Source organism: Chrysemys picta, chromosome 10, assembly GCF_011386835.1.
Source record: "Chrysemys picta bellii isolate R12L10 chromosome 10, ASM1138683v2, whole genome shotgun sequence".
Lineage (NCBI taxonomy): Eukaryota > Metazoa > Chordata > Testudines > Emydidae > Chrysemys > Chrysemys picta.
The window spans coordinates 15,273,529-15,292,755 of record NC_088800.1 but is presented as its reverse complement, the minus strand read 5'-3'; the positions used below and the strand labels follow the sequence as shown (position 1 = coordinate 15,292,755).

Genomic DNA, 19,227 nt, shown 5'->3' with positions numbered 1-19,227 from the left:
TCCACTCCCAGGTTCTGGCAAACAATGGCTTCAAAAGCCAGTGCCTCGCTAAAGGGTCTTTAGGAAGGCTCAGATCGCAGGGTGCTGGTGAATTGGGTGGCTTCGGGGTGTGTAGAGGGGTGGTTAAGGGGAGAGGGGTGCCCTGGGTGTTCATTGCTCGTTAGGGAGGATGTAAGCCGGGTTTGTGGGGGTGGGAGGGTGAAGTACGATTTGAACCAGTTTCTCCAGCCTGGCATTTCCCAGCCCTGGGTTCTCGCCTTGTCTGCAGGGTGCAGGACCTGAGTACTAGGGTCTCCCGGTAATGTCATTCCAGTCACGTTTGCCTCCAACTCAGCTTTGAAAGGAAGGGATTTTTTTAGGGGAAATACGGATCTAAATACAGAGGAAAATAGGAAAGCGACGCAGGAACTTGTAGGCGCCGCTTGCAATCTCCTTTAGCAATGGCTGGTGTTTGTGTTTTGCATTAACACATGCTGCACTGCGCACACAGGCAACCCCCTCCCCCCATCTGCCTGTATGTTAATAGCATGCAAATCGCCTCATTTGCATGTTTATCTCTGTCAATGGGCAAGGGAAGCGGGCGAGGTAATATATTTCCCAACGTGGCACAGAAAGGAGCCCCCCACTGTAAGCGATGGGGAAGGAGGCAGGGCTCGAACGGCTGGGTGGCGGTGGGGGAGGAGGACAGAGCTGCCTTGCGCGTGTTCTGATTCGGCAGCCCTGTGCCTGGCATCGCAGCAGGCACCTGCTACAAAATGGCTGCCTTGGAGGGGAAAGGGCTCTGCTCGCCCCTGTGCAGGATGCGGTTGGGGGGCACCAGCCAGCTGAAGGAGAGGGGAGACGTGTGCACCTCCCCACGGGAAGGGAGCATCCCTCATAGCCGAGCCTCGGCCTTCAGCTGCTAAGAGAAATCCCTGATCTGACGGGAAGGAGCTGGTTGTCTACAGGGTGCAGCTCCCTCCCACTAAAACCCAGCACAGGAGTTTGTATTAAAGCGGCCAATCAGGGCTTCTCTCCATCGTCCCCCCAATCCTTGCCAGAGAAGGGAGTGCAGGATGATTTGTAGTTTCTACTGGAGTCTCTTCCCACCCTCACCCAACCTTGTGCATGGGGCAGACTCGGGAGCGCTGAGAACGGAGGAATTCGTGACCAGTGTGTCCCTGAGTTGGATGAAGTTCGGTCTTTTATCCTTTTCCATCGTGGTGGTCTCAAAGCGGCATCATTCATTTATTTTTCGAAACCGTTTATGTCAAGTGATTGGCGTCTAGATTCTCTGTATTTTGAAGATTGTTTTAAATGCAGGCGTGCCAAGAAAATAAATAACCCTTAGAATCTCCTCATTCCTTTCTCCTGCGGTGTTACCATGGAAAAGACCTGCGATCCCATAAGTAAATTACAGCCATGTCCTTAACATCCCTGCATAAAGAGGTCAGAAGTTTGGGGAAGCTTCTACCGGGGTTTGTTTTGTTTTTAAAGAGCAAAACAGACGTTGAATTTTTAGAAGGAAACCCTTCGAAAATAGCCCCATCGCTTTGCTCATTCAATACTTAAAAGGGCGTTGGGAGAAAGTAAAGATCCCAGCCATGCCATACCTTGTTGTTGTTTTTCAGAATGAGGGGTTTATAAAGACAGAACGGGGGTGGGCTGAGATGCTCTTTGCTATGTTTAGGAAGCGCGACCACTACCGTGTCTTTCTGCTGAGGTTTCAATCCTTAGTCACAGCTCAGAGTGCAACAAAAGACGGCTGCATTGGGAATGGCTAGACCACAGCAGCCATGCATAGGGGAATGAGAGAGGAATCGATCCATCTATCTAGGGAGCGGGCTAATAAACACACTGGAGTTCTAAATGGCATCTCGTTTCATCGATTGGGGTGAGACATTACACTGAATTCCTGTCTCTCCATTGCACTATGAGCACTAAGACGGCAAAGGACTTTTCCGGAGGAGCGGGGGGGGGGGGGAGAGGGAGGAATTCGGGTACCATGGCTGACAGTCCAGCCCCCCACTTTAATTGGAACAGGCTGTAATTAATATCCCAGGCTCTGGGAGCTAGAGGATGGGTGCCATCCTGACCTACGTGCGTCCCATTCATTCATCCCTTTGGGAACATTAAAAAAAAGTCACTGTTAAAGAGGAACGTGCATAGACACATGCCAAACCCTTCGCTTACAGCAGATGTGTGCTGGGTCAGTCGTATATAGCGCTCCCCCCGAAGCGTTGGTATAAGTATACAACCCCACCCCCAGAAATGGGGCTGTATTGTACCCATTAACCCCTCCCCCCATTTCCCTCTCTGAAGTGTGTGAATACGGTACCTGAAACCTCTTTCCAGAACTGTAGGGCTGGCTGTACAATCTCTCTACAGATCAATCCTTCTAGAACTGTGGGAACACTGTACAGGATAACCCATACCCCTAGAAATGTGGGAATCGCGCATTTAGAAATCCCGAGAAATGTGTCTAGTTAGCACAGAATACTCCACCCCAGAAATATGGGACTACACCACGTGTACCTTCCCCCGCCCCCCAGAAATGTGGGAATATTGTACAATAGAATTCCTGAAAGACGAATTGACTGTGCAGATGAATTCCCACTGCAAAGGTGGGAATGTTGTACGTAATAATATCCCAGAAATGTGGGGACATTGTACAATATAATCCCGCAGAAATGTGACTGTACTGTCCAGTATAATGCCTCTCCTGAAATAGTCCACCTAAAAAGGTGACTATATGGTACACATAATGCCCCCGGAAACATGCGGATAGCTGTTTAAATCGCCCAGAACTGGGGTTATACTTGTTTTACCAACATACTGCACATCCAGATACTTCCAGGAACATGGCCAGAGGCCATCGCTACACCCCCGATGAATTTTTTTGGTTAGGTGTTTCAGGACACAGACCAATTTCAAAACAGATTACAATCGATTTTTATTCCCAATCTGGGGTTATTTTGGAGTCTGCAATTCTCTTGAAGCCAGTATTTCAAATCCTGCCACTTCCTCATGATCTGTCTCCTTGCCCTCTGCCCCACTCAGTCCTTTTTTCTTTATTTTTAACAGCTGCTCCTATTTACTGGTTTATCTTTATTTACAGTGTTTGTGTGACTTCTCTATTTCCTGAAGCGTCTCTCTTTTTTTAAAGCTCCTAGAATATTAGGGAGGCGAATGGGGGAAAAAAATCCAGCTGTATTGATCGGTCTATAGGATTTTTACTGATCAGGTTGTTTAAGTGCTCACCACACATCATCTGTGCCAGCCAATCAAATGCCACCTCTCATAAAGCCCACCTTAGATTGTTTTTGTGTTGAAGTTGCTCATTGGGATTTTAAAAACAAATAAACGAGATGAAGGAAAGGAGCTAGAAAGACACTAGAATTACAGAGCCGAAGTGCAAGGTTCCACAGAGGTGGGGGGGGGGGGCATTACAGAAGGCTGAGATTCCTCCATTCATGCAGGGTTTCTAATAGCTTTAGCCACCCACCAGAACCCCGTCTTGCCTGTTCGCTATTTAGTATGATATAAAGTGAGAAATAGTCGGTTTGCAAATGCACCTGTTCCTTCTCCCTATTCCACGTACCCTCCCTGCCCCAAAGTCCATTCTAGTAGCAAATAGTCTCATCTCCAGACAGATAAGCTCTTGGTGAGTGTTCACGGGTCGCTGGACACCTGGGAGACTCTGTTAGTCCAGTGTAGGCTGGAATAGTGAAATGTCATCTCTAGCTCGATGTCAGCGTGTTGGGGTGTGTGTGTCTGTGTCTATGTAAGGGTAGTTGTGAGTGTGCATTTGTCTGGGTAGATGTCCCTGGTGTGTATATGTTTGTGCATGTGTATATGTAGTTCCCTCCCCGTTAATACGGCCAGAGCATATGCAGGGCGCGCTTGACATGAACCCTGCCGTGCTGTGCCACCCAACCGCAGCAGCAGCGAGCCGAAGCCAGCTTTTGCAGCGCGTTTTCAGCAACGCCACGAACAGGTCTGGGTTTACTTTCCAGTTGTCAGGCTGATCTCACGTGCATCGCCCACAGGCACCAATACAGAACGAGCAAGGCGCAGGCTAGGCGTTTCTTCTTGTCAGCAGGAAGGGGGGGGGACGCAAGAGGAGGGGAGATAAAAACATTGGGCTGATCGGGGGCCCCCTCTGCTCCCCAGTTTTTGCAGGTGACCGTCACGTGACTACTGCGCAACCCTTACTGCGCTGTTCTCAGCTGGACTCCCGGCGGTCAGAGCTTCTGGCCGATGCGGGTGTCAGCTGAGTCAGCAGGAACCTTGCAACCCAGAGCTGTCCCCGGCGTCCGGGAGCAGCCCCCTGACTTCCGTGGGACAGGGGGCTACATGGCCAAAAGAGCGACCCTGCCTTTAGCTTCCAATATTCGGCCTTGGGTTGGTCTGCTTCTGACTTGCTGCTGGTGGTGTTATGGGGAATCTTTGTATTGAAAAGGACGTATTCGCTTTAGAGCAGTAAGCAAACCGTCTGTGGTGTATGCGCCTCGGTGTCATAGGCCGATAACGATCTACCACCACTCGCCAGGACTGTCTAGCTCGCCAAACAACCATGTACAAATATTTAAACCAGACGAGCAGCCTCCGGCTGCAGAGACGCTGGTTTCACTCTGGATCACAGAAAACGCAAGTGCGCTTTGAACTCTAGTGCGCTCCGGCGCCTCGCCCCCCGAGGTCTGTCCTGGTTCGGTTCTCGGGGGGGGGGGGGAGGGCCTGCGCGGCTGCGGTTGAAATTGAAGCCGCTCCCGACTTTGACAAGTGTCTGTAAAGCCACCGGCTTGTTTGCGGTGGAGGAGGAGGGTGCGCGGAACCTCCGCAGATCGCCTTATTCCTGCGTCCCTCCCCCGCCCCAGGCTCGGGTCGCTCAGCGGGGAGAGTCGGGTTTGTCTAAGCAAAGGGGTTTTAGAGAACGCCACTCACTGACACGTCCAGGGGGGCTTGCACCAAGCCTAAGGCTGCGCTGGGCTCCCCCAGCCCTCCCCCCCCCCGGGTAACCCCGCCGCCTTCCAACGGGCACCGGTCTTTGCTTAAACGAGCTCAGCTCTCTCTTTCCCCTCGCTGGCTGCGCGTATGTCCCCATCCCCAGCACAGTCCGGACAGCTGCGGCTGCTGCAGGGGGTGGTCACCTCCTAACCAGGGGCGCTTCTGATGGGGAGGCAGAAGTAACCGAAAGTCTCTGTTTGCTCTACCAGCTCGAAGTACGCAGGGGTAGGGCTGAGAGCCGGAGAGCACCAAGCGCCCTGGAAACCCGAGATTGCCACGTGCACTTGCTACCGAGCGCTCCGAATTGCAAGGACCCGGCTACAGTTTGCAGCTAGAGGCGTCGTGTGCCGCCCCTAACGTGTGTCCCGCCTGCTCTCCTGCCCCGCTCTCCCTTCCCCTGGAAGCAGCCAGAGGAAGTGGCTAGCTGCCCCGGACCCGTCAGGAGTGGCGCGGTCACACCAGCCTCTTGTAAGGTGACTGGCTGAACCCAAGGGCTGAGAACTTGTTTTGTAGCCGCGGCCATTGTGTCACCAAGACACTTCATTATTAGAGCATCAACTCGCGAGCCCCTGCTCCGTGAGTTGGTCCCGGGTCAAAGTGTGACACTTAACCAAATAGCAACCGCCAGTGACTTTTGATTTATGCAAAACGGGTGCATTGCCTGCCGCTTAAGGGGGAGGGGACCCCCCCCCAGAAATAGCTCCAGAGACCGTAAAGTGCAAACCTGTCATCGCTAAGCCAGGCTGCAGCTCGGAAAGTGTGGCATCAAAATAATTATAAAAAAAGACAAGTAAATGCAAAGTTCTTCTTACCTGAGCGCAGTCCCGGGTCTGCCTTGGCTTGGGGAAGCCCCAGAGAGAAGCGCTGCTGAATCTTTTCATGCTTAGTCTCTCCTTCTGCTAGCCCAGTGTCTTACAGACTTCAGCAGCAAGTTGTCTCTAGGTGCTTTGGAAGCTTAACTTTGAGAGCAAGCCCCTGAGTTCCCGCGTGAAGGGACCCTGTGTCGTGCACTAGGGGACGGGACTGGCACCCCCGAGCCCTTGCAGCAGGGAGATGCGCACTCCCGGGGAAATGTATATATGTAGAAAGAAGGGTAATTTGAGTGCTTATACCAAGAACCAGGGTTGTTAAGTTTGCAGTCAGTCTGCTAAACGGTGCCAAGTACAGAAGGGCGGGGGGGTGTGGAGGGGGGGAATAAAGAGCAATTGTCAGAGGCGAACAAAAGGCGGGGATGGAAAGGAGCTGAGAATCCCATGGCAAAGCCCGTCAGCGCGGACTTGAACTTGGGACTTTGTCTGAGAAGCCTGAGCCTGAGAACCTCGCTGGGACCAGGGCACCTGCGGGTGCTCTGTCTGCCTGTGCAGGGGGGGAGAGGGGGGAGAGTCATGCTGGCTCACAGCCCCCTGGCAGCGCGTAAGGCTAAAGCATTGAGAGACACTCACCCCCAAAGTCATGGTGTGGAGAACACCGGCCCTTCTCCCAACGCAGCTTCTACTGGGGGAGACCTTCACCCCCACCACCCGGGACGATTTCCACCTTCTCTCCCCACCCTCCCATCTCCACCTGATTCAGGATCACTGGCTGGTGTGAAAAGTGGGGCGGACTCAGCTGGGCCCTCCAGCGCACTAGACCCATTGCCTCTTGCCAAGGCGCCTCTCCTGGGGAGTGGGGGTACGCTGCCCCCCTCTCAGGCGCATAACCCAGTCTTGGGGTGCTGGCTTTTGAACCTGGGCAGAAGCGATTGTTTGGAGGTGTCTCCCTTTAGTCACGGGACACAGAATGTAGCCCGTAGGTTTGCTAAGCAGATGCCTGGCCTCCGGGGGGGCTAAGGCCAGGCAAGACTTGGTTCTTGGGGGGAAGGGGGGGCTGAGCTGGCCTCTGGTTCTCACAGTCTGAGTCCCAGGCTGGATTCTCTTCACGTCCCAGTCTGTTCACCCAGTGCCGCTATTCAGCTCTTAATTGAACGTTAATGGCAGCTGCGGATGAGGTCATTGGAGCCGGCTTTTCTCACACATTTTTCATGCAAATCCGCTAAACTCTAAACAAATTTGAATAAAACCCCCTTTGTGCGGGCCCTGTATGGGCCGCGCCGCGTGTTTTTTTCCATGGGCCAGTCGTGCCTGTCTCAACAGAGCCCGGCCAACTTTATTTGGGGAGCCGGAGCATGTCACCGCGGATTGTTGCGTATCATCTTTTTTTCCCAGGAGAAAAGGAATGTCTGGAGCCGGCTGCAAACGGCCCTTCGCGATGAGCCGCACAATGGGGCTAGTGGGGGGGATTGTTCCGTTTTTAGCTATAAATAGTGGAAGGGGTTTGAATCCCTGCCATGGGCCTCGTTAGGATCCTTCAGAGGAAGCAAGGCAGCGAGCAGGAAACACGTCCAAGAGCGGCGGGGTTTGTTTGGCAGCTGGGTGTGATGAGAGGCGCGGGGTTGTCTGAGTGTCAGGGGTCGCTTGGTGGTATCGCTTGACGCCCTGTAGCCTAAACGCCACGAGGGAAAAGCCGGGCGGCCCCACCCTCCCCGGCCCTTGGCAAGCCTTCGACTCAGACTCCGAAATACCAGCTCAGTCATACAGCCCCCGCGAGCTGGCTCCAGGGTTTCCTGCGGGACTGAAATAGGGGAGACTATTCGCCAGGGCTTCAGGGTACCCCGCGCCTGTCTGCTGCTGGGGACACGCCGTGTCTCTGACGACCTTATCGGGGGGCTGAAACACCTCTGGGGCCGGATCCCGCAGCCATACCCGGAACGGGGGTGTTGCCCCTGCCGGGCCTAGCAAGACCAGTAGGCCTGTAGCAGGGAACTGAGACCTGTTCTGTTTATGGCACAGCCCTCCCCAGCCTGAGTTGGCAGCTGGCACTGATGTTAAAGGCACTGGGGGGGGGGGGCAGGGCATTCTCCCCCCCCCCCCACTGCATTTCCACTGCCCAAGAGCAGGGGGACGGGCAGGTTCGCCCGAGCAAAGGCTGCAGGCCTTGGTCTCTGCTCAGTGCTCTGTTCGCGCAGCCGGGGCAGCTGCCCAGGTGAGATGCTCGGTTCTGCCCTGTTGAGTCCCGGACAAACCGACCAGGTGGCAGCGCTGGGTAGCCCCGCAGACCTGGGGAAAGGCTCGGTAAAAAGCAAGGCAGATGCAGCCAGGTACCAAGGGGGAGGACCGGGACTCCCGCCTCTAGGGCCCCCATGGGACAGCTCCCATGTGGCCACATCTTCATCGCTTTCCTGAGCGGCCTCTAACCGCTATCTTCCCTCCCCCACCCCCCCCCGCCAGGCCCAGTGCCAAGGACTCCTGGCTAGGCTCTGCACCCCAGCAGCGGAGGCCTTCGGGGGTGGCGCAGGCCCCTGAACAATCCGGCTTTCCAAGGGGCAGCGCTGTTCGATTCGGGGCTGGCGATTCCCAGATCCCCAAGCGCACTTTGGGGCGGCTCTCCCCTGCCCTTTAGGGCCGCTGAAGGCAGGTCGCGGGGGCGGGGGGAGTTAGCACGCCCGACCCGCCCTCCTGCAGGCAGGCTTCATCCACATTTGGCCTGGTCTTTCGCTTCAGAAGCCGGACTCAGGCCCCACCCCGGCACACAAGGGTGCGTGGCTGCAGGGCACCCCCCCCCCCCCGGAGAAGGCCAGGAGTGAACAACGAGAGGTTAAAAATATAGAGAAACCGTGTTAGCTAGAAATCACCTTCTTCATGTAAAGGGTGGGGTAAGGAGCCCCCGGGAGGCAGGTCATCAGCCCTCCCACCCATCCAGTTCCTCTTTCACGCGCTGCTCGGGGACCACAGCCGAGGGGCTGCTGGGATCGCGCAGAATAATCCCAGGCCCGTTTTCTAGGGTTGGCTCCTCCGCCAGGCCCCAGCACAACGCAGATTAGACTGTTTTCAACCCCCGCCCCCAACCCAGCCTTTGAATTTGGCCTTGCCGCGCTCTGCGCCCCTTCTGCGTGTGCTGACGGGAGGCAACGCGGGTGTGGGCCCGATGCTTTGGTTTTAGGGTTTCATCTGGGAAATCTGCCACCTCCGGCAGGACGGAGAGAACATGCCTGGAATCGGCCCCATGGTGGAAACCCGCCTCTGTAAGGCAGAAGGGCTTCAGACCATTTTAAAGACATTCATTATAGTCTTTCCTGGGGACTGTTTGCACTGGGTTTAACAGCTGTTTCCCAGCCATCTAGAACGGGTCCAGACCGGACACTGATCATTTAGCTGCCAGGAATTCGTTCGTTCTTGGGGACGGGGTTACTTTTGTGTGTGGGATCGTGCAGAACATGGGGGGGTTGGGCTCTGATAGTACATTCACTGCGCTTCTGTGGCTGGATTTATTTGGGGGGGGCAACCCCCGTTATATTCCTCCCGTTGCTAGACTGGACGAAAACACACGAATCATCTTGACAAGTGAATTGTTTATTTTAACCATCGCTTTGTTTAAACAAGTGGTGGGGGGGGGGGGGGGAAGCGGATGTGTCTTTTACAAGAATAAAGACATCTGAAACACATCTACACAGCCACAGTTGGGCATGTTTGCACCGTAAGAATAAGTTTGCGTTGAAGAATCAGTTTCTATTCAAAAAGAGGGATAAAATAAGTTGCGGGAGTTGGGGGGCAGACACGCGCCCCTCAAGCCTTAGTGAAAATACTGCCCTACATATACAGGGTATTCTGTAATAACAGGGAATCTTGTCACTATGGCCAGTTGTTACAAACACACAGAAGGTACAGTTGTCTCGGGCATTAATACGGTGCCGTTCTCAGTGCAACAAAGCAAAATAAAGACCAAACTTTTCCACATTGAGTCCAGTGGTGCTTCCTCAGTACTTCACACGCCTACAGTCAGACATGCAATAGATTTTTTTTCCCAGTCGAGGCATTTGCTTTCCGGTCTCTCCCTGGCTAGGCAGGGCAGTTTGAACGGGAGAGCGAGGAGGACTGTGATATCCTGGGGTTACAGAGCAGCAAAGTTGACCGCAAAATATTCACCAGTGAGGCATTCATTGTACAATTGACAGCAAATCAAAGTTTTCTCCTGCTCCACACACCTCACCCTCTTCAACTGCAATCCCGAAAGCCCTCGAGGTCCAGCGTCCAAAGCAGCCTCTTCTCTGGGCCATTTGTAAAATAGCTGCCCGGTACATTGATCGATGAGTAGTTGTGTGTGACGCGAAAAGTCCCCGGCGGTTTTCATCTGTGGTGAAGTTTAACAAAGAAAACGAAGGCGTCTAACCGCTTGCCATTCGCCAGTCACGGGAATCTACAACAAAGCAAACAACCCCCCAAACATTATTTCCCATACCAATAAAATAATCACACCTAGACTCACACCAGCAAGGAAGTAATTCAGTGCGCCTGGAGCCTCTCAGCCATGGATGGAGCCAATGCCAAAGCACAGTGATTGTTTCACTGAAACACTCCCCTGTGCCAAGGAACAACACCCACTCCCCCAAAATGTTTGCCATGGCCAGAGTTTACACGTTCTGCCCAGTTCCGCTGCTTCAAGTCTTTGGCTTTATAGACTGCAGGGTGAGCGACAAGGCCCCTGTGCTACTGAAATGCTGGGATCCCCTCCCGCCCTATGGCTGTCTCTTTTTCACTGTTACTTTCTTGGTAAATCTCCCCACCTCTCTCTGTGAGGGGCTGAGGAGCTCTGACCTCAGAGGTCCTACATGTGGCCAGTCAGTGGGAGGAGCCTTCCTCCTAAAGCTTTGGGTGCATGGGATTACTCTGCATGTCAGAGCCTCTAAAGAACCAGCCCTCTGATGTTTTAATCTTCATGTTAACTTTCCCTGGTCTCTAAGCCCTTGTCTTTGGCAGGCCCTTCTGTAAAATGATATAGAACGATTTAGGCTGGATCAAAAGCCATTATGGTCAGGAAAAAGGTCATTTGAGCTATTTTTCCTGTTCTTTCTTATTCGTCTCAGTACTTCTTTCCCCTTGTTTTCTTTTGGTTGTTGTTATTTTCCACCAGTCACAAGCCTCTAGCTACTGGGACTGCCTGCAAATCCAGTTCCTTTCCTTTGGCAATTTCTCTTGCCAGGCCACCGCCACTGGTGATGTAACCCCTGGTTGTAAACCCACATTAGGAGCAGAGCTGGGTCAATAATTAACAAAGAACCATCATTCAGCTAGTTTCAGCTCATTTTTTCACCAGCTCACAATTTCCTAAAATAGTCAGAATTACCCACAAACTATTTTTTGTGAATAATTCTTGCTATATGTCTCTTTTGTGAGTTACCTGAGAGAATTCAATGTTTGATTGGACACCTAGAGCACATTTTTGTTCCTTGATTGGATGAGTGAGGGTAATTGTTTGATTGAATCATGTGAATACCCAACATTTAAGAAGCCAGAGTCTGATTTCCAGGGACCTTCACTTGAAAATCACTCTCTCCAGGAACATCCCTGCTCCTAAACATCTTTGCTAGAATATTCATTACGAACCAAATCGAAAGCTCATTGGCATCCATGGAAAGACTCCTCTTCACTTTAATGGGCTTTGGGTCAGGCCCGTAAAATAAAGCGGAAAGGGATAAATCCAGTTCTAGGTGAATTCATTCTACATTAAAACCTGAAGGCTGGTGGAAAGTCTTTGGTACTGGCCTACCTCTGCTCAGAGGTAGAGTGATAATAAAGCAGGTGTGAGCAATGCAGTGTAACTCACACCCATCTGATATGCAGATCCCCTTGAAGTCACTGGGCAGAACCTGCTTACTCCATTCTGCACTGGGCCCACTGTCTCTCACTCCAAGCCGTCCAAACAGGGGCTTGATTCAGAGCCCACTGAAATCAATGGGAGTCTTCCACTGACTGCAAAGGACTATGGATGGGGTCCTAGGTGCTCAGTTCAGCTGGTGATCCCTGATCCCCTTCCCTGCTCCTCCCAGTGGTCATCTGTTTGTGGACATGGCTCCACATTGATTTAAGTTTGGATTGTACTCCATTTCCCATCTTGTTACATTAAGCTCTTACTAAGCAGAGAGAGCAGCTTCGTTTACTCTCCCATCTGTTTAAAATTTCATGCTTGCTGCGCACCCAGGGCAGCTGGGGATTGCCACTGAAACTAAATAACTCACTAAAGAGGTCATTTTCAAAAGAAAAAGGGGGGAAGTCTGCACCTTAGTGGCCAGCCGGGAAGAATTTAGGCAGGTCAGCCAGAAGATTCCACTCTCCACCTTAGATGGAGGCACCACTCTGCTCCCCCTGCAATCGAAGCAGGCGGGAGCAAACACAGGACTGCTGCTCCATGCTCCTTTGCCCCTCCACCCTGGCAGTCTGTCTCAGTCTGCTGCAGCCTGAGGGGCTCATCTATTGTGCAAATAGAGGAGGCACTTACTGGTAGAGGATAGAAACCCACTCCTGAAAGCAGCAATGCCATCTGCTGCTATCCGGCATCCTGAGCAATGTGTACCTTTGTGCATCTAATACATGTGTGTGTGGGCGGGGAGATTGGACAGACTCCTCTGATTTCAACCCCCAGCTCTTCCAAGGGGCTTTAGAAAAGCCGAGGTCTATTGCAAATACTCTGTCCCTGCACATTGTTCAGGGCCTTGAACCTTTGGCTATGTGTATCAAGAAAACACGCGAAAAAGAAACTCTGTGGTATATTTCCAGTACAGGCATGGGACTCCTACTAACCAGTTTTGGGAAACACAAAAACTCACTAGGGACCTGATCCCAAGCCAGTCAGGTTTTTCCACTCGCTTCAATGGGTTTTGGATCAGGCAGTAGGTGAGGGTTGAAAAATAGCTTTGTTTTTCCATAAAAATTCGCAATTACTGTTCCACTCTCTGCTAGCCTGGGCCTGTGGGAGACAGCCAGGGACCTTCTTCTGTTATTTTCTATTGTTGTTAGAAATCAGCTGAATGTTCTGTTAAGGTTTGTGGTTCTTTAAAAAAAAAAAAAAAGCACCTTCTCCATTGATGAGGCCCCTGCAGAAGCAGCATTGCTGGTAACATTGTGGGGCACAAACCCCAAACTAACAACAACTAAAATGCAGGGCTTACCTGCCTAATCAGATTTTTTTTCCTTTGCCAATTTCCTATTCATGCCCTTTGGAAGGATGGATTCTGCCCCTCCCCTTCGCCTCACCCCATCGCCCAATTCATAGACTCATAGGGAGAAACTTTCTGGACAATTTAATCTCGCTGGGGTGTTACTTAGCAAAACCCTTTTCACTGTCAATTTTTTTCACTCTGCTTCCCCTTCCCCTTATTTTCCTTCCAACCTCGATTGAATTTTGAAAGCCCCTGATATCTTTCTTTTTGTACAGGCACATGCTGCTTATGCAAATAAGAGTCTTTCATACTGGCTCCCTGGCTCAAGACCTCCAACTTGAATGTGACCAAAAGCTGTGTTCTCCCCGGCTAACTCCTTAGCACAATTACACCTCCATTCTGCTCCAGGGGCCTGGGGAGGGAGAAACCATTTTAAACTAATAACACGTGCTGTTTGCCTTGGATAATTACAAGGGAGCTTCAGCTTCTAAGAGCTATGAAATATTCCATTCACTGGGGTAAGAAGGGAGGCTGCGAGTGTTATGGCTACACAGCTCGTTTTATCTTGTGCACTAGAGACATACGTGTGTGTGTGTGTGTGTGTGTGTGTGTGTGTGTGTGTGTGTGTGTAAAAAGACATTCCCTGGCTTGCTAACTTGTCCTGTGCTCACGCGCCTAAGCAATCATTTATATTTTATAAGAAGGAACTTTTCTGCACTTTGTTTGGGCTGTTTGAGCCAGAGAAATGCAGCTGTCATTTTCTTATCTTAAATTACAATTTCCTGCAAATATGAAGATAATAAGAATATCGGTGATCTGAAATCCAAGTCAAACCACACACACACACACACACACACACACACACACGTCTAGAAATGTTGGGGAAGAAGAACCCAGCAAGGGACCCAGCCAGCAAACACCAAGTGATCCAGCCAGTCTGACTGGGCCTCTGCTTTGAATAGACATCCTGCAGTCATTGTTCCTCTCCCTGCCTGGTCTCCTGGGGAAGTTTATGCAGAGGCGAGGAGGCGGAGGGGAGCTTTCACCAAAGGCACCCAGGAATGTGTCAAAAGAGGGATAGAAAGAAGAAGAAGAAGAAGGGAGACAGAGAGTGGGAACGTCAAGGACCCCTGACTAATGAATAGCAAGTTTGCCCTTGAACCTCACTGGGCTTTGCCATTCCCAGGCTCCAAACAAGGGCTGAGGCATGCCTGAGCCCAGCTGCAGGGGGACTGGGCTATGGTTCATCTCAGACACTTTGACAGGCCAGGCCTTTTCCCCGCATAGCTCAGACTTGCCTAACTGCTCCCCTGGCAACAGCTCAGTGCAGGAACCTAGGCAGAGGCCCTGTCTGCTGCATACAGAAGCAAAGAAGAGGAGGGGAGCTGGCTTGCAGAAATTAGCTGGAGACTGTGTTAACCCATCACATGCTGGGCACCCTTCATCATAAACCTAAGTGTCCTCCCTCTCGATATGAGAGTATATTTATTTCCGCCACATGAGGCTGAGTGGCTGAACTTTATTGGAATGGTGGCTGTGCTTTATTGGAATCAGGGCTGCCAGTTTAGCAGGATATTAGGAAAGGAAGGAGATGGGCCAGCTGATGACAGGAGACCATGGCATTAACCCAGACCTGGGGGGAGAAGGATTGCCCCTGCCGCTTAATGGCTTGGTGCTAGCTGAAGGCACATTAGGTATTTGGGTGTCAAGTGGATCAGTCTAAAGTTGAATCTTCTCGCATCGTTGTAGCCAGAATTCTACAAAGCAGCCAGTGGGCACTCTCCCCTTAACTAGTGATGTATGGACTCTAGAGATGATAGATGCCAACATGTGCTGCTCCAGCAGCTAGACTACTTAAGTCAAAATGACACTTGGCAGTCTGGATCTGGTCACCTGTGGAGGCCACCCCATCAGATTAGAGACAGAAGCAGCTGAGGACTGCTTCCTGCCGTGCAGACTAGATGATCCCTCGGATTCCTGGCCAAGCTCTTGGTTGGACAAAATGTGGGTGCCTGCCTCTGCCCTTACCCTAATTCGGATGCACAGCTGATACTCAGCTCTGGCATCTGCCACGTGGCACTGAGAGAGGGAGTTCTTTCACTAGCAGAAAGGAAGAGTCAAGCTGGGTAAGAGATGTTTTGACTTGCCAAGGCCATCAATTCAGGAAAAGAGACTTAGATCAAAGAAAGGGAAAGTGGAAATGTTAGCCTCAGGGATCCTAACTCAATCTCAGCGCATTGGTGGTGAGCGCAGGCATTGCAAGCAGCGGCAAATGTCCAAAATAGAACCTCAACAACCACCCTAGTAATGATCCCATTCAGGCCACTGGTAAGTCAATGACATGGGGGAAAAGGCTTGGTAATGTTCTATATTGTATAGAGTGTCTGTCCAATGCAGACCCTGAGAGCAATGCTTTGCAGAGTTAGTTACAGAGATTGATACAGGCAGAAACGGTGAAGCACTGTATGGGGAGGAGAAAAAAAGAAGAGGATGCTGAAAATGGATAATTATGCAAATAAGTATTATGCAAATAAGCGTAGTTCCAGTGGGTGGGATGGGAGGAGACAGCAAAGGGAGGGAAGGAAAAGGCAGTGATGGGGAAGGTGAGTGTGGGCGTGTGTCACAGAGAGGAGGGATGCAAGGAGACCAAACACAATGGGATTCCAGTCTCCACTTTGGCCTCTAGGCACTACTCAGATATTAATAGTAAAGAAAGAGAAAGGTTTTAAGATGAGAGGATTCAAACTTTAGCACTCAGGTGAATTAGATCCATGGCTTCTCCCCTCAGTGACTCTCATTACTGCTTCTTCAGTTTGGTTAGGCAGGGTCTCCCTCTCCTGCATCCAGGTGAACTTCTCCATCTGATCCTGCTTTGCAGTCCTGCTTAGCATTTCCTATATAACCCCACTGCTGAAGTCATGTTTGCCTATGGCTAGCATGAGGATGCATTTGTTCCTCTCAGATTAGCTGATTGTTATCTCCATGGTTGATGAAGATGTTTTTCCTGAGGCTAACCATGAAAACCACGCTGAAGTTTAATTTAGCACAGAATGCAGGATTTCAGAACAAAAGTAGGCTGGTGGGAGCATATCACACCTAGGCTAAACTCTGGAGGCTGGCCAATCCCTGGGTGAAATTCCAGGTGATGGTGACTATCTACAAAGCTCTAAATGACTTAGAGATCAGCTACTTTAAAGTCCAGTTCTTCCTGTCTGATCTGCAGCATCCGTGCTGGTTCAGAACATTTAACCCACCTGACCCAAGGCTGAACTACAAGGGAGATGGGTTAGGCCTTTCTTGGGAGAAGGCCCTTCTGTCTGAAATTTGTTCCCACTAGAAATAATTGGGAGCCTGAGCTGGGCTCCATTAGAAAGCATTGCAAGAGGCAACTATTTGTCCAGGGTTTTTGTGACTTGTGACAGAATCTGCAGCAGCCAGTGTATTGACTATGTCTTCTCCAGTTCTGTGGTGTGTTTGAAGAGAAGGATGGTCTTGGGGCTAAGATGCTGGAATGGGATTCAGGATGCGTGCCCACTTCTCAGCTTTGCTACAGACTGTTTGTGTGATCTTTGTGCCTCAGTCCCTTTTCTGTGAAATGGGGACAATGGCACTTTCCTACTTCACAGGGAACTCAGATCCTATGGTGATAAGGGTCAGGTAAACAGACATGTTTTTGTCAAGGTTTTAATCAATTAAAAATGGACTCACATACCGTGGAGAAGGGGGCCTTATAATAAAGGTTTGTAACAACAATAACTAGTCTTCTGAATGGTCTCAAAGTCCCTTCAATATAAATGGTACATCAGTACAGCTTTGGTCCACAGCCATCCTACCTTGGGCTGTCACTTCAAACTGAGCAGAATCAGCACGTGTCTGAGACCAAAGTAAAACTCAGGGTGCTGCAGGAACAGGCGGGGTTGACTGCGTAGGTGTTCCAGCTGAGTCAGAACTGAGCTGATACCCAAGTACAGTGTGGGGTGCTAGGCTGGCTTTCAGCAATGGATCATGAAGGCTCTTGTCACTTGTGGTGATTAAGTGGGTGTTAATCCCAGTGCCCTGGCCCCATTCCAGTCTGGGAGATTACATTCTACCCACTTAAACTCCACCCTGTCCTTTCAACTGGAGATGTCAGTTTTCACTTTTCATCCTGAAAAGCTGCTGTGTCATGCTGCTGGTGGAGAGTGGCTGCTGCTTCCACTCCAGAGCTGGCTGCATTTCAACAATGGGTGATCAACCCTCCACACTGAAATGTGTGGAGCCCTTTATGCCTATACATGTAGAGTTATTTTCCAGGAGGTTTTGAATACATCTTCTATAAGCTCTTCATATCTTTGCCTCTTCCTTCATAATCTTGGGTGGATCCTATCTCAGCCTGCCCTTTCTTCTGCTGTGATCCTGATTCCTTCAGGGTGTCTTCTTCCTCCACTGAAAATCTTGCACCAGTTCCTGGCCTGAGAACTCTACGAACCTCCTGAAACCGAGCTAACCATTTCATTGATTAGGCATTGCCTTCCCCTTCATCGCTGAAATCTTCCCTTCACCCTTTCTAGGAAAACATTCACCAATTTCTTGTTTATGTATCAATCAATAATACGTATTGGTTATCTTCCGTGCTCATTCAACTTTCCCTTTCAGATCCCTTCTCTGTCTGATGGATTGGATCTCATCTATAACTCTGCCTGTCCCCTGAATTCCCTTTGGCAATCATCCATTTATCTTTGTAAGAATTTGAGTGTTCGGTGCTCATTGCTGGATGGCCTTCAGGACTCTCACTGGAGAGAGAATGGTTCATCTTTGTCCTCTCTGTCCTCCCACTCAGTTATTTTAACCAACTCAATTTCACCCAGTCCTCCCTGCAGTCTTCCAAAATACCCTGGCCTGAAATGCAGCATCTTTATTTCACCCTCATTTGGTGTCATCCAAGTCCCAAATACAAACATTGTTCTGGTTGCCATCCCTGAACTGCTCCCCCATCTGTGCCTTTGGTGAACATGTCCTCTCGGGCACTCTCCAAACAGAAGCGGCTCAGTTACCCTTCTAGCTCCCTCTTCCGTATGTCATGTCAGGAAACCATCCTCTACCAGGTCACCAAATGGATCACTCGATTAACCCCTTCCCGCCATTTTCCTGTCTTTACTATAGCCCAGGAAGGTGAGAAGAAGCTTTCCATATGGTTAGATTCTCATAGTCATTGCTTCAGATGCTCATTCTGATCAGGCATGGTAGAGTAAACAACCATCTACGCACTGACTTTTAGTGATAAGTTCAAACCATGAACTTCCTGTCTCTCCAGTTAATTCCACAAGAGTCTCCTTCCTCAGGTAAGGTGAACAATAAAATCCTTTGCACTGATGTAATGACTTTGATATGAGAAATTTAAGGCACTTTACAAAGGGCAGGTTTATGTCATACTTGGAGAAACTGAGGCACAGAGCGCTGCAAGGGATTGGCCCAAGGTCACAGGTCGGCGCAAAGGAGCTCCATGCTAGTCACCTTAATAAAGTTGCAGCCACTTACATTAGGGCTGAATTTGGCCCAGTGAATCAGTGGAAGAGGTGAGACTAGAATGCAGCTGTTCTAATTCCTAGTCCCCTGGTCTAACTAGGCGGACTCACTGACTGCCTCTTCACTTTAATTTACCACACAAACTCCTGCTACATGCCCTGAAATTAATAGGAACAACTTGGAGGGAGACGTTTTCATCTTTTGCTTGCAATTCAAACCTTAACACTTTCTCTAGGAGCTCACACCAGTTTTAAGAGATTTCTAAGAACAGACAATGACCTCTCCTACCCGTTCCCCCCCCACACACACATGTCCATACACAGAGATTCATACATCCACACAAATGCATGAATACACACACTGATGTGTAACTACATAGGCAAATATATGTCCATGACCATTACACACATGCACAAATGCAAATAAACACATGGCGGCTATGTCTGCATTCTCTTTCTCATGGATGCGGGATTGCACAAGTCTCCAGAGAAATATGTCATTGTCCCCCTGTTTCATTTTGTGGCTCAGTTCCTTCAGAACATGTAACATGACTAGATCAGCCTTAATTGTAGATCAATAGTAGAGTGTAATGTTTTGCAAGGCACTTGCCCATTGGCTAGGCTTCAAATCTTTGTTCCAGACTTGGCATAGGCAATCTAAATTTGGGAGGGATAGACGCTTAGCGCAGCAATTTGGCTGCCCTAGCAGCTAAAGAATGGGTAACATTTCATAGAAGGGAGACCATAGACACATTTGAAAAAAAT

At 50.4% G+C, this 19,227-nt stretch overlaps 1 long non-coding RNA gene across 1 annotated transcript in view; it reads right to left on the bottom strand.

Annotated features, from left to right (window-relative positions):
- Nucleotides 1-9,358: 9,358 nt before the first annotated feature.
- The window catches only part of LOC101941938 (uncharacterized), a 66,494-nt gene continuing 56,625 nt past the window's right edge, over nucleotides 9,359-19,227 (bottom strand). Inside the window, exon 5 of the long non-coding RNA XR_508410.4 lies at nucleotides 9,359-10,218. This is a non-coding gene — a long non-coding RNA (uncharacterized LOC101941938). The remainder of the gene's footprint in view (nucleotides 10,219-19,227) is intronic.